The sequence below is a fragment of the Podarcis tiliguerta genome (genome assembly GCF_965153285.1).
Source record: "Podarcis tiliguerta genome assembly, chromosome: 4".
In the NCBI taxonomy this organism is placed as follows: domain Eukaryota; kingdom Metazoa; phylum Chordata; class Lepidosauria; order Squamata; family Lacertidae; genus Podarcis; species Podarcis tiliguerta.
Genome location: NC_139537.1, coordinates 10,429,322 through 10,439,707, shown reverse-complemented (window position 1 = coordinate 10,439,707; position 10,386 = coordinate 10,429,322). Strand labels below are relative to the sequence as shown.

The window sequence follows — 10,386 nt, the reverse complement described above, 5'->3', positions numbered from 1 at the left end:
AAATTCCCTTCAATGTTTTATGACGGAGAGAAATTGCGCACACCCCCTTAGGCCAATTAGCATCATCTCATTTCTAGTCCTGCTAACGTTAACGTCAACAAGGAATGCAATGACAGGGCAGCAGTCAGCGAGAAGGGACACACTTTTAACATTCACATGCAGAAACACTGCTCTCTAATGCAAGTTGTCGGAGGAATGCAAGCATGAGCGAAAACTCTCATTTTCTGTTCCTTCCGTTTGAATGTGAAGACAGTCTAATTGGGAAGAAACCATGGGTCAGTAGGAGAGCACATGCTAGCATGCAGAGCGTCCTAGATTCAGTCCCTGACATCTTCATTTAAAAGGATCTCAAACAAAAGGTGGACATCTCATCGGATGCATGGCTTCCATTGAAGGCAGAGGCTGTGTGGTTCCCTTTGTGAGATCATCTGAGATAAATCTTGCGATGCGACATGTCATTGCCTTGTGACTTTCTGCACTCCACTTCACTGGAAGCTTCTTGTGATGGGCGACATTGCCGCTCAGTATTGAGGGGCCCCAGACACCCCCCCCCGAAGAAATTGGGGTGGGAAGCCAAAGTCCCTCACCCACCCATCCCCAGCTGGCACACCAGACAGCAGGCAATTCTTATAAGTGGAACGACTGATTTTGAAGAAAAGGCCAGCCAAAATTCTAATGCTTATTCATCCCAGTAATACTTTATTTAAAAAATTGGTTGGATGGGGTGGTTTGCAATATATATATATATCCAAATTATATTAATCTTCAAATCAGGTGAATTATAAGAATTGTCTATATATATATATATATATATATATATATATATATATATATATATATATAATATTTTTATTAAGATTTTAACATAAGAGAGAGAGAAAAAAAGAAAAATACAAAGATAAAAACAAATAAAAACAATTCAATTTTCATGATATTTCTTGCGTTTGCTTATTTCCCGGACCTCCCCACACCTCCCCTCTCTGTATTCCAGTTCAGTTATTTAATCAGCAAATCCCTTCCCTCTACCTTATCCTTATCTTGATGTTAGTATATTATACCTTTAGTTTTTCGTCTATTAACCTTCCATTTTTCCATATTCCTTCACCACATTATTACTAATAACCCTTTAACCTCAATCCAACATCATTCTAACATTCATTAATTTTATAGTATTTCTGTAAATAGTCTTTAAATTTCTTCCAATCTTCCTCAACCAACTCTTCTCCCTGGTTTCGGATTCTGCCGGTCATTTCGGCCAATTCCATATAGTCCATCACCTTCATCTGCCATTCTTCCAGGGTGGGTAAATCTTGTGTCTATAAGAATTGTCTTTAAATATGAGGTCGCCTTGATATTTGTAATACAGTCGTACCTTGGAAATTGAACAGAGCCGTCCTTCCCATAGGGCTTAGTGGTGCATTGCGCCAGGACGCCGGCCTCTCAAGGGTGCCCCAGCAAGTGGGGGAGCTGCGCGGCTTTGCCGGCAGCCTCCCCTTTCCCTGCAGACCCCCCAGCTGCACCCCTCCAACCATAAGACTGGCAGGTGTGCGCATTCCCTCCAAGCCTCCTCGAGAGGAGAGCGATCCCTGCAGAGGCTTAGGATGGAAGCTGCGCCCCACCAACCATATGGCTGGTGGATACGTAGCTTCTCTCCCAAGCCTCTGCGGGGATTGCTCTCCCGCAGCGGCATGGGGGAGAGTTGCTCCCCCATGGCTGGCAGTGCGCAGCTACGGCCACCCCAACACTATCAATGGTAATTTGGGGGCACTGGATGGATTGCACCCCGGCACCGCATCTGCTAAAGACGGACCTGAAGTTGAATGCAATCCTTTCCAGAAGTCCGTTAGACTTCCAAAACAGTGTGGCTTCTGATTGGTTGCAGGAAGCTCCTGCAGCCAATCGGAAGTCGTGCCAGACGTTCAGGTTCCAAAGAACCGTCACAAACCAGAACACTCACTTCTGGATTTGCGGCGTTCAGGAGCCAAAACATTCGAGAACTAAGATATTCAAAATCCAAGGTACGACTGTACAATGAATGGAGATAGATATCTCCTGGGTGCTTCCTTCGACACGCACAACCTAAACGCTTCCACCCCGGAATTCCATGTCTCCTACGTTCCACTACAAAACCACACTTTCTGCCATTGCAGATTGCAAGCCTCCTTTTGTCTCCTGGCTAGCCTTGGCTCAGCGTTGGGGCTTTCCAAGACACGAGTTCTTCCGCACACGCTTTCCGCAGGCTTTGAGTTACGACCTACAGCTCCGGTGCCGTAAATATCCACTCAATATGTGCGCTGGCCCACGATTGGCCGCCGCTGGAAAATGAGCAAGGCATGTTGATGAGGGACGGGAAACGACGGCTCCAGAGAGAACTATAAAAACCAGGCAGGAGATGATACGACGGCATGCAAGAGAGCTGAGGGAAGGGGGTTGTTGGAGGGGGGTCTGCCTTTATATATATATATTTATATATATATTTATTTCTTTTTACTAGCAGCCTTTCTGCGTAATTACTGCCTGCCGTAAAATAATCTGGTTTATTGCTCCCATCCAAGGCCGGAAGAATTTTCCCTGAGAGCGCTGCATGTAGTGTGCCGTTGCGCTAGAGAGGAAATACTTTTGCCGAGTGCTCTGTATATATAGATTGCCTAAAAACGTTAGTCGATTTGCATTAAAAATGGCGTTCGCGCCTTAAGTGGTCCCTGCCTTTAGTTAGGTTGTTTCCCCCTTTGTGAGCAAAGATGGCTTCCGCTATTTGGCCGCAGGGCATTGTGTCCGGAACAGCTGTTGCCAACCTGGTGCCCACCAGATGTTTTGATCTACAACTCCCGTCAGAGCCGTCTGTTTTCAATAATCCATCAAAATGGGTTGGTAAAGAGGTAAGGTAAAGGACCCCTGGATGGTTAAGTCCAGTCAAATTTCATTATAGGATATGATGCTTATCTCGGCTTTCAGACTGAGGGAGCTGGCATTTGTCTGCAAATATCTTTTCCAGGTCATGTGGCCAGTATGACTAAATTGCTTCTGGCTCATGGAGGACTGTGATGAGTGCCAGAGTGCACAGAAACACCATTAAGTTTCCCACCACAGCAATAAAGGTAAAGGGACCCCTGACCATTAGGTCCAATCGTGACCAACTCTGGGGTTGCGGTGCTCATCTAGCTTTATTGGCCGAGGGAGCCGGCGTACAGTTTCCGGGTCATGTGGCCAGCATGACAAAGCCGCTTCTGGCGAACCAGAGCAGCACACGGAAACACCATTTAACTTCTCGCCAGAGCAGTACCTATTTATCTACTTGAACTTTGACATGCTTTCGAACTGCTAGGTTGGCAGGAGCAGGGACTGAGCAACGGGAGCTCACCCTGTCGCGGGGATTCGAACCACCGACCTTCTGATTGGCAAGTCCTAGGCTCTGTGGTTTAACCCACAGTGCCACCCGTGCCCATTTTACCAAAGCAATGCCTATTTATTTACTCATGCTTTCGAACTTCTAGGTTGGCAGGAGCTGGGACAGACCAACAGGAATTCACCCCGTCACATGGATTCGAACTGCTGACCTTACGATCGGCAAGCCCAAGAGACTCGGTGGTTTAGACCATGGCGCCACCTGCATCCCTTATCACAATGGGACATCTATTGGGGACAGGGAGGTGATCTGATCTGCTAGCTACTGAGGCAAGCAGCCACCTTGCCCTGATTAGTGTCCACTGGTGAGCCGCCATTTTCAATTTCCCACAATGCCTCCAGTTTAGCATCTCTCTGGGGTCACTGTGGGGGAATTGAAATGGTGCTTGTTTGTTTGTTATTTGCCTGGTGCTAATCAGTGGGCGCTGTGGGTTAAACCACAGAGCCTAGGACTTGCCAATCAGAAGGTTGGAGGTTCGGATCCCCGCGATGGGGTGAGCTCCCGTTGCTCAGTCCCTGCTGCTGCCAACCTAGCAGTTCGAAAGCACATCAAAGTGCAAGTAGATAAATAGGTACTGCTTCGGCAGGAAAGTAAACGCCGTTTCCGTGGACCATTCTGGTTCGCCAGAAGTGGCTTAGTCATGCTGGCCACATGACCCAGAAGCTGTACGCCGGCTCCCTCGGCCAATAGAGTGAGATGAGCGCTGCAACCCCATAGTCGGTCACAACTGCACCTAATGGTCAGGGGTCCCTTTACCCTTTACCTTTAATCAGTGGGTCCAGAGCAGGTGTCAGTACTTGGGCTGGGTCTCTGGGTACTGCCTGAAGATGCCTCACACTGATGTCAGGCCTATGCCTGCAGCAGGAAAAGTGACAGATTCTTTGGGGAATGATGCTTTGCAACGGGTCCAGCTGAATGCATCAACCGGTCGTCAGTTTTCCTCCTAATCACATTCTTTCAGACAACATTTCAACATTATCCCTCTGTTCCCAGTTGGATAACCTGGACGTGTGGCCTGCAAGCAGGTCTCAGGGTTCTTTCTCCCTCTCTGTTTGTGTGTGTGTGTTTCCTCCCCCCCCCCCACCCGCAAATATGCAAATTTGTTCTTGGAAAATCGTCAACTAATTTGACTCCGTTCGGGCTGACACGGTCCTGCTTGCCAACAGTTACATTTGCATACTAATTCGCCTCCCCTCCATTCATTGAGAAATGGATGCAAATGATTTATCATTCGCCTGATACCTTGCCTGAATGTAGAAGGGGAAATTGCTGCAGTGTCGCAGGCAGCCAGAAGAAAGCCTCTTAAAATGGGCTTGCCTCTAATCTAATCACATCAGCTATAAAGTACCTGGTTCTTTATAGCTCCCCCCCCCTTGCCCCCCAGATCCAGCTTCCAAGTTCTCTATAGGGTACTACACTTCCCTTCACATCAACTAGTTGTGTGTTCTAGATGGAGAACAGTAGTATATACACTGTACATTTCAAGCCTTTAGGAGGGCCAGCTGCAATTGGCTCTGATCGTCGCTGCTGTTAAAAAAAAAACCACCTGCCCCATAATTTGACTTTGCAAAGGCCTAGCGTAAAAGGTAAAAGGTAAAGGACCCCTGGGCAGTTAAGTCCAGTCAAAGGCAACTATGGGGTTGCGGCGTTCATCTCGCTTTCAGGCCGAGGGAGCCGGCATTTGTCCACAGACAGCTTTCCGGGTTGTGTGGCCAGTGTGACTAGACTGCTTCTGGTATAATGAAACACATGGAAATGCCATTTACCGGGTGGTGCTGTGGTCTAAACCACTGAGCCTTTGGGCTTGCTGATTGGAAGGTTGGCGGTTTGAATCCCAGTGACGGGGTGAGCTCCCGTTGCTCTATCCCAGCTCCTGCCAACCTAGCAGTTCAAAGCACACCAGTGCAAGTAGATAAATAGGTACCGCTGTGCTGGGAACATAAACGGCATTTCTGTGCACTCTGGCTTCCATCACAGTGTCCTGTTGTGCCAGAAGTGGTTTAGTTCTGCTGGCCACATGACCCGGAAAGCTGTCTGTGGACCAACGCCAGCTCCTTCAGCCTGTAGGCAGAGATGAGAGCCTTTGAGTGGACTTAAAGGTTTGTAAAGACTGCAGAGAGAATAATTGGGTGCACTCTTCCCACCTTGGATCAAATCTATGCTTCCAAGTGCCATAAGAAAGCTGCAGAGATAGCACAGGATAGTGCGCACCCCGGAAATGATCTCTTTCAGCTTCTGCCTTCTGGAAGAAGGTACAGGGTTATAAAGACTAGGACAAGCCACCTGAGAAACAGTTTCTACCCAAATGTGATTTTGGTTTTAAACACAGTGTAAGGAGTCTCTATGGGAGTATATTGTATTTAAAAATGGGGTATCAGAGTTTTTAGGGGGCTAACCAGGCTGGGATAGCTGGGATAGCAGGCTTGTTGGGTTTTGAATGTTTTATGTAGATTTTTCAATTTCATTGTTCTGTATGGGACAATGACAATAAAGATTATTGATTATCGATTATCGATTAACCATCCAGGGGTCCTCCATTTCTCATCCGCCTACCCCTGCCTTTAAGTTCAGCACTCCACATTTCCATTTCAGATTGATAGAGATATATATAGAGATATATCATACATCACACACACACACACACACACACGTCCTCACAAAAATTCGTCAGCATTTTACTATGAATTTATCCTAATAAACACAAATTGCAAAGCAATTGTTGTATATTCCTGCACGGCAGGAGGTTAGACTAGGTGGCCCCTGGGGACCCAAACCAATGTTCTCAAGTTACAGGAAAGGAGATTCTTACTAAATATTAGGAAGTACTTTTTGTAAGAGCTGCTTGATAGTGGGACAGACTCCCTCAGGAGGTGATGGACTCTCCTTCCTTGGAGGTTTAATTAATTAATTAATTAGTTAAAAATTGGTTTTCAAAATTAAAAAAAAAATGGTCCAAATTATTTAAATTTAATACAATTTCTTTTAAAAAATTAGGTTTCCCCTCTCCTGTTGCAAACATATGTCCATTACTTCCTGACGTAGCCGCTTCATTCTTCTTTAATCTCCTCTTCATTCTTCTCTCGATGTTAATACACTCTCACACAGCTGACCTTTCTAGTTCCCTTACTCAGCACCTCTGCAACTTTTCAAAAATATAAAATCCATTTCACGTGTGTAGTCTTCATAAACATTTTCCCAGACCTGGTGTGTTGAGATAGATAGATTGTTTACACAGTTTTGTCTACTTGAAGAAGCCATGGTCTGATCTGAAAAATACAAATATTTCGGTTACAAAACAATAAAAATAAAGAAAAAATAAGTTTTCAAAACAATAATTACCATGTGGTTAAGGTAGATCAACGTGTCAGTGTCCACTTATCCCCAGTGTAAATATGACATATCGGAAATTGAAAGATAACTCTAGCATGTACACGAAAATCGATTTCAGATTTGAAATCAGCATCGAAAGAACATATAAGAACAGTTGAAAAATCTCATGCAACAGAAAATGAAAAAAAGTTTCTTCCCCAGTGTAATTGCCATCCTCCTTTGTTCAGTTCTCTTCAATGTTTACCTTTCTTGGAGGTTTTTAAGCAGACATTGGATGGCCATTTGTCTTGTATGTTCGAGTTGAGATTCCTGCATTGCCGGGGGTTGGTCTAGATGACCCTCAGGATCCCTTGAATCTATATTATACAGTACAGGTTCATTTCCAAAGCCGTGACAGTAAAACAATAGGACAGCTATAGGACAATACGACAACAGCATGTCCAAACGAAAATACATCTGTGAAAAGCCCCTTGAAACAGGTGGATTTTGAGTGCTTCGACTGTTGTATTCATATAAGCCAGTATCCAAATAGCCTAGCCTTATCTAGGAACAGAAAAAAAGAAAGAAGCAGTTTCTGATGATGAACAGAATAATACGGCAGCAGCCTTGGCTTCATCTGCAGCTTATTTCCCCAGTCCAGCACTGGGTCATCAGGTCTGCAGTCGCTGCCTCGTTTTGATTCCCAGATCAAATTGCGGATGGAAAACGATTGTGATGCTTTGTCCTTTGCATCAGAGAAGAACCATCCATTCCTAAGCCACAATGTGGGAGACAGTTCTTGATTTGGATACCCAAGCTAGTCACAAGATTCAGAGAGAGAGAGCGAGATGGATAGAGATGCTTTCTATTTCTTTTTAGAAACTAGGTACAGTACTTTCCATAAATCCAGACTGTCACTATCTGGGAATGAGACTCAATTGCATACAACCCGATTCAGGTTGCAGCACTAAAGATGATCTGGAGCTCTTGCACAACAAACCTGCTCCCCGCCAGAATGGGACTCTTTGTAGTTGTAATGAGCATTGTGAGCTTTTGCAGGAGCCAGGCCCTGGCTGTGCTTCCCTTATCTGAATCGGGTGCAGGTCGGCAAGTACAGTCAGGTGATGAGACGCAATACAGTCTCGCTTGGACTACTGCAATGTGCTCTATGTGGGCAGCTGTTTACCAGCTCCATCTGGTACGCAGGCTGAGGCCCTACCTGGCTGCGGACTGCCTTGCCAGAGTGGTGCATGCTCTAGTTATCTCCCGCTTGGACTACTGCAATGCACTCTATGTGGGGCTACCTTTGAAGGTGACTCAGAAACTACAACTAATCCAGAATGTGGCAGCGAGACTGGTGACTGGGAGTGGCTGCCGGGACCATATAACACCGGTCCTGAAAGACCTACATTGGCTCCCAGTACATTTCCGAGCACAATTCAAAGTGTTGGTGCTGACCTTTAAAGCCCTAAATGGCCTCAGCCCAGTAGATCTGAAGGAGCGTCTCCACCCCCATCGTTCTGCCCAGATACTGAGGTCCAGCTCCGAGGGCCTTCTGGTGGTTCCCTCGCTGCAAGAAGTGAGGGTACAGGGAATCAGGCAGAGGGCCTTCTCAGTGGTGTCGCCTGCCCTGTGGAACACCTTCCCAGCAGATGTAAAGGCAATAAACAACTATTTTACTTTTAAAAGACAACTGAAGGCGGCCCTGTTTAGGGAAGTTTTTAATGTCTGATGCTGTATTGTTTTTCATATTTGGTTGGAAGCCGCCCAGAGTGGCTGGGGAAACCCTGCCAGATGGGCGGGGTATAAATAAGAAATTATTATTATTATCTGAATCAGGTACAGGTTGGCAAGTACAGTCAGGCGACAAGATGCACTACAGCTGGGAGCAAGTCAAGGAGGACTACATAAGACCTGCATTTTGCCTTTGTTCTTTGCCATAGCAATGTGATTTTCTGCTGACCTGTAGCCTATTCCTGTGATCCTTGCCTGGCTGGACTTCTCACCTGCCTAGACACCGATACTCTTCTGGGCCTCCTCTTCCCTCTGACCTTTGTTAGGCTTGTTGTTGCTTCCTGACCATGGACCCGCCAGTTTGACTGCCTCTTCTCCCGCTTCCCCCATTGAAGTTGTCGTTTGTGTGAGGCACACGATGCAAACTGTAAAGCATGTTGTTACAACATGAGAGAAAGCAGCTTTGTGCTAGGAAACACGGCGAGGCAATAATAATAATAAAAAAATACAGTGTGTGTCTGTGTGTGTTACAAAAAGGAAATCTTGCAACCTCAATTTAGAAAGGGCTGCTTCTCTCCCGTGTCAGCAGATTCAAAGCTTAGTGGGTCAAATGTGAAGGGCAGAAAATTGATTTAGGTGCAGTAATAAAAATCTACATTGGTAGCGATAGAAGAGGTACTGGTCATACTCTGAACTTAACTCTTTCCTAGGGAGCGGGAAAAATTTGATTCAGTTTGTTTTTAAAGGGGGAACCTACCTAATTCGCTTTCCAAACCAGTATGTGAACTGAAATGCAGGCATCGTTCAAAAACTCTGCTTTTTGTGAATTTTGCAGTGCAGTCCTTCTGCCCAGTAACATGTACAAATATTCAGGTGCTAGGGTGAAATGAGCAAAAAATAATAATGCATGTGTTGGAAAATAGCATTCACTAGTGCATTATAATGCGGAAAATTGGTTTGGGGAAATGTGTATATTAGACAACAGTGCATACAAAAGTGTGTATATTAGAAGAAATTCACATTAAAATGCTGGTGCATTTTCATGCAGACTTAAAAAAGAAAGAATGCAAATGGGTGTGGAAATACGGAGAACTGAATTTAGGATTGTAAAAATGAGAGAAACTGAAATGGGCAGATCCGCTCAGTTAGTAGAGCATGAACCTCTTAATCTCAGAGAGTTGTGGGTTCCAGCCCTACGTTGGGCAAAAGATTGGGGTTTCAGGGGATGACCATCGTGGTCCCTTCCAACTCTACAGTTACATGATTCTATGATTTCTTCATCAGTTCTCTTACTGCATTGGTCCAGATGGTGGGACCACTTTTGAATGGGGCGCAAACTCTGTTCCTGTTCATGTTGATCACCTGCCACCTTAGTGTACCAGAGATCCCATTCCCCAGACAATAGATCTGTCCCCAAAATGCATTGCCGTGGGTGGGTGCTGAGCATGGCTTCCATTCAAAAGCACGCCTGTCACCCGCCTCCAGGGGAAATATCCATTTCAGGGAATGGCCCTGAGGTCAGGCCAGTGGGGGTCCCTTCTGAGCCAGAAGAAGAGGAGAAGAAGAAGAAGGGGAGGAGGAGTTTGGATTTGGCAGCTACAAAAGCCAATGCAATTCTGGGCTGCATCAATAGGAGTATAGCATCTAGATCCAGGGAAGTAATAGTGCCACTGTATTCTGCTCTGGTCAGACCTCACCTGGAGTACTGTGTCCAGTTCTGGGCACCACAGTTCAAGAAGGACACTGACAAACTGGAACGTGTCCAGAGGAGGGCAACCAAAATGGTCAAAGGCCTGGAAACGATGCCTTATGAGGAACGGCTAAGGGAGCTGGGCATGTTTAGCCTGGAGAAGAGGAGGTTAAGGGGTGATATGATAGCCATGTTCAAATATATAAAAGGATGTCACATAGAGGAGGGAGAAAGGTTGTTTTCTGCT

The 10,386-nt window shown here is 45.7% G+C and overlaps 1 long non-coding RNA gene across 1 annotated transcript; it reads left to right on the top strand.

The window, feature by feature from the left end:
- Positions 1–496: 496 nt before the first annotated feature.
- LOC310675889 lies at positions 497–8,925 on the top strand. The gene is made up of 3 exons (XR_014510285.1): positions 497–691; positions 2,766–2,871; positions 8,561–8,925. It is a non-coding gene; the product is annotated as an uncharacterized lncRNA (long non-coding RNA).
- The last annotated feature ends 1,461 nt before the right edge of the window (positions 8,926–10,386 follow it).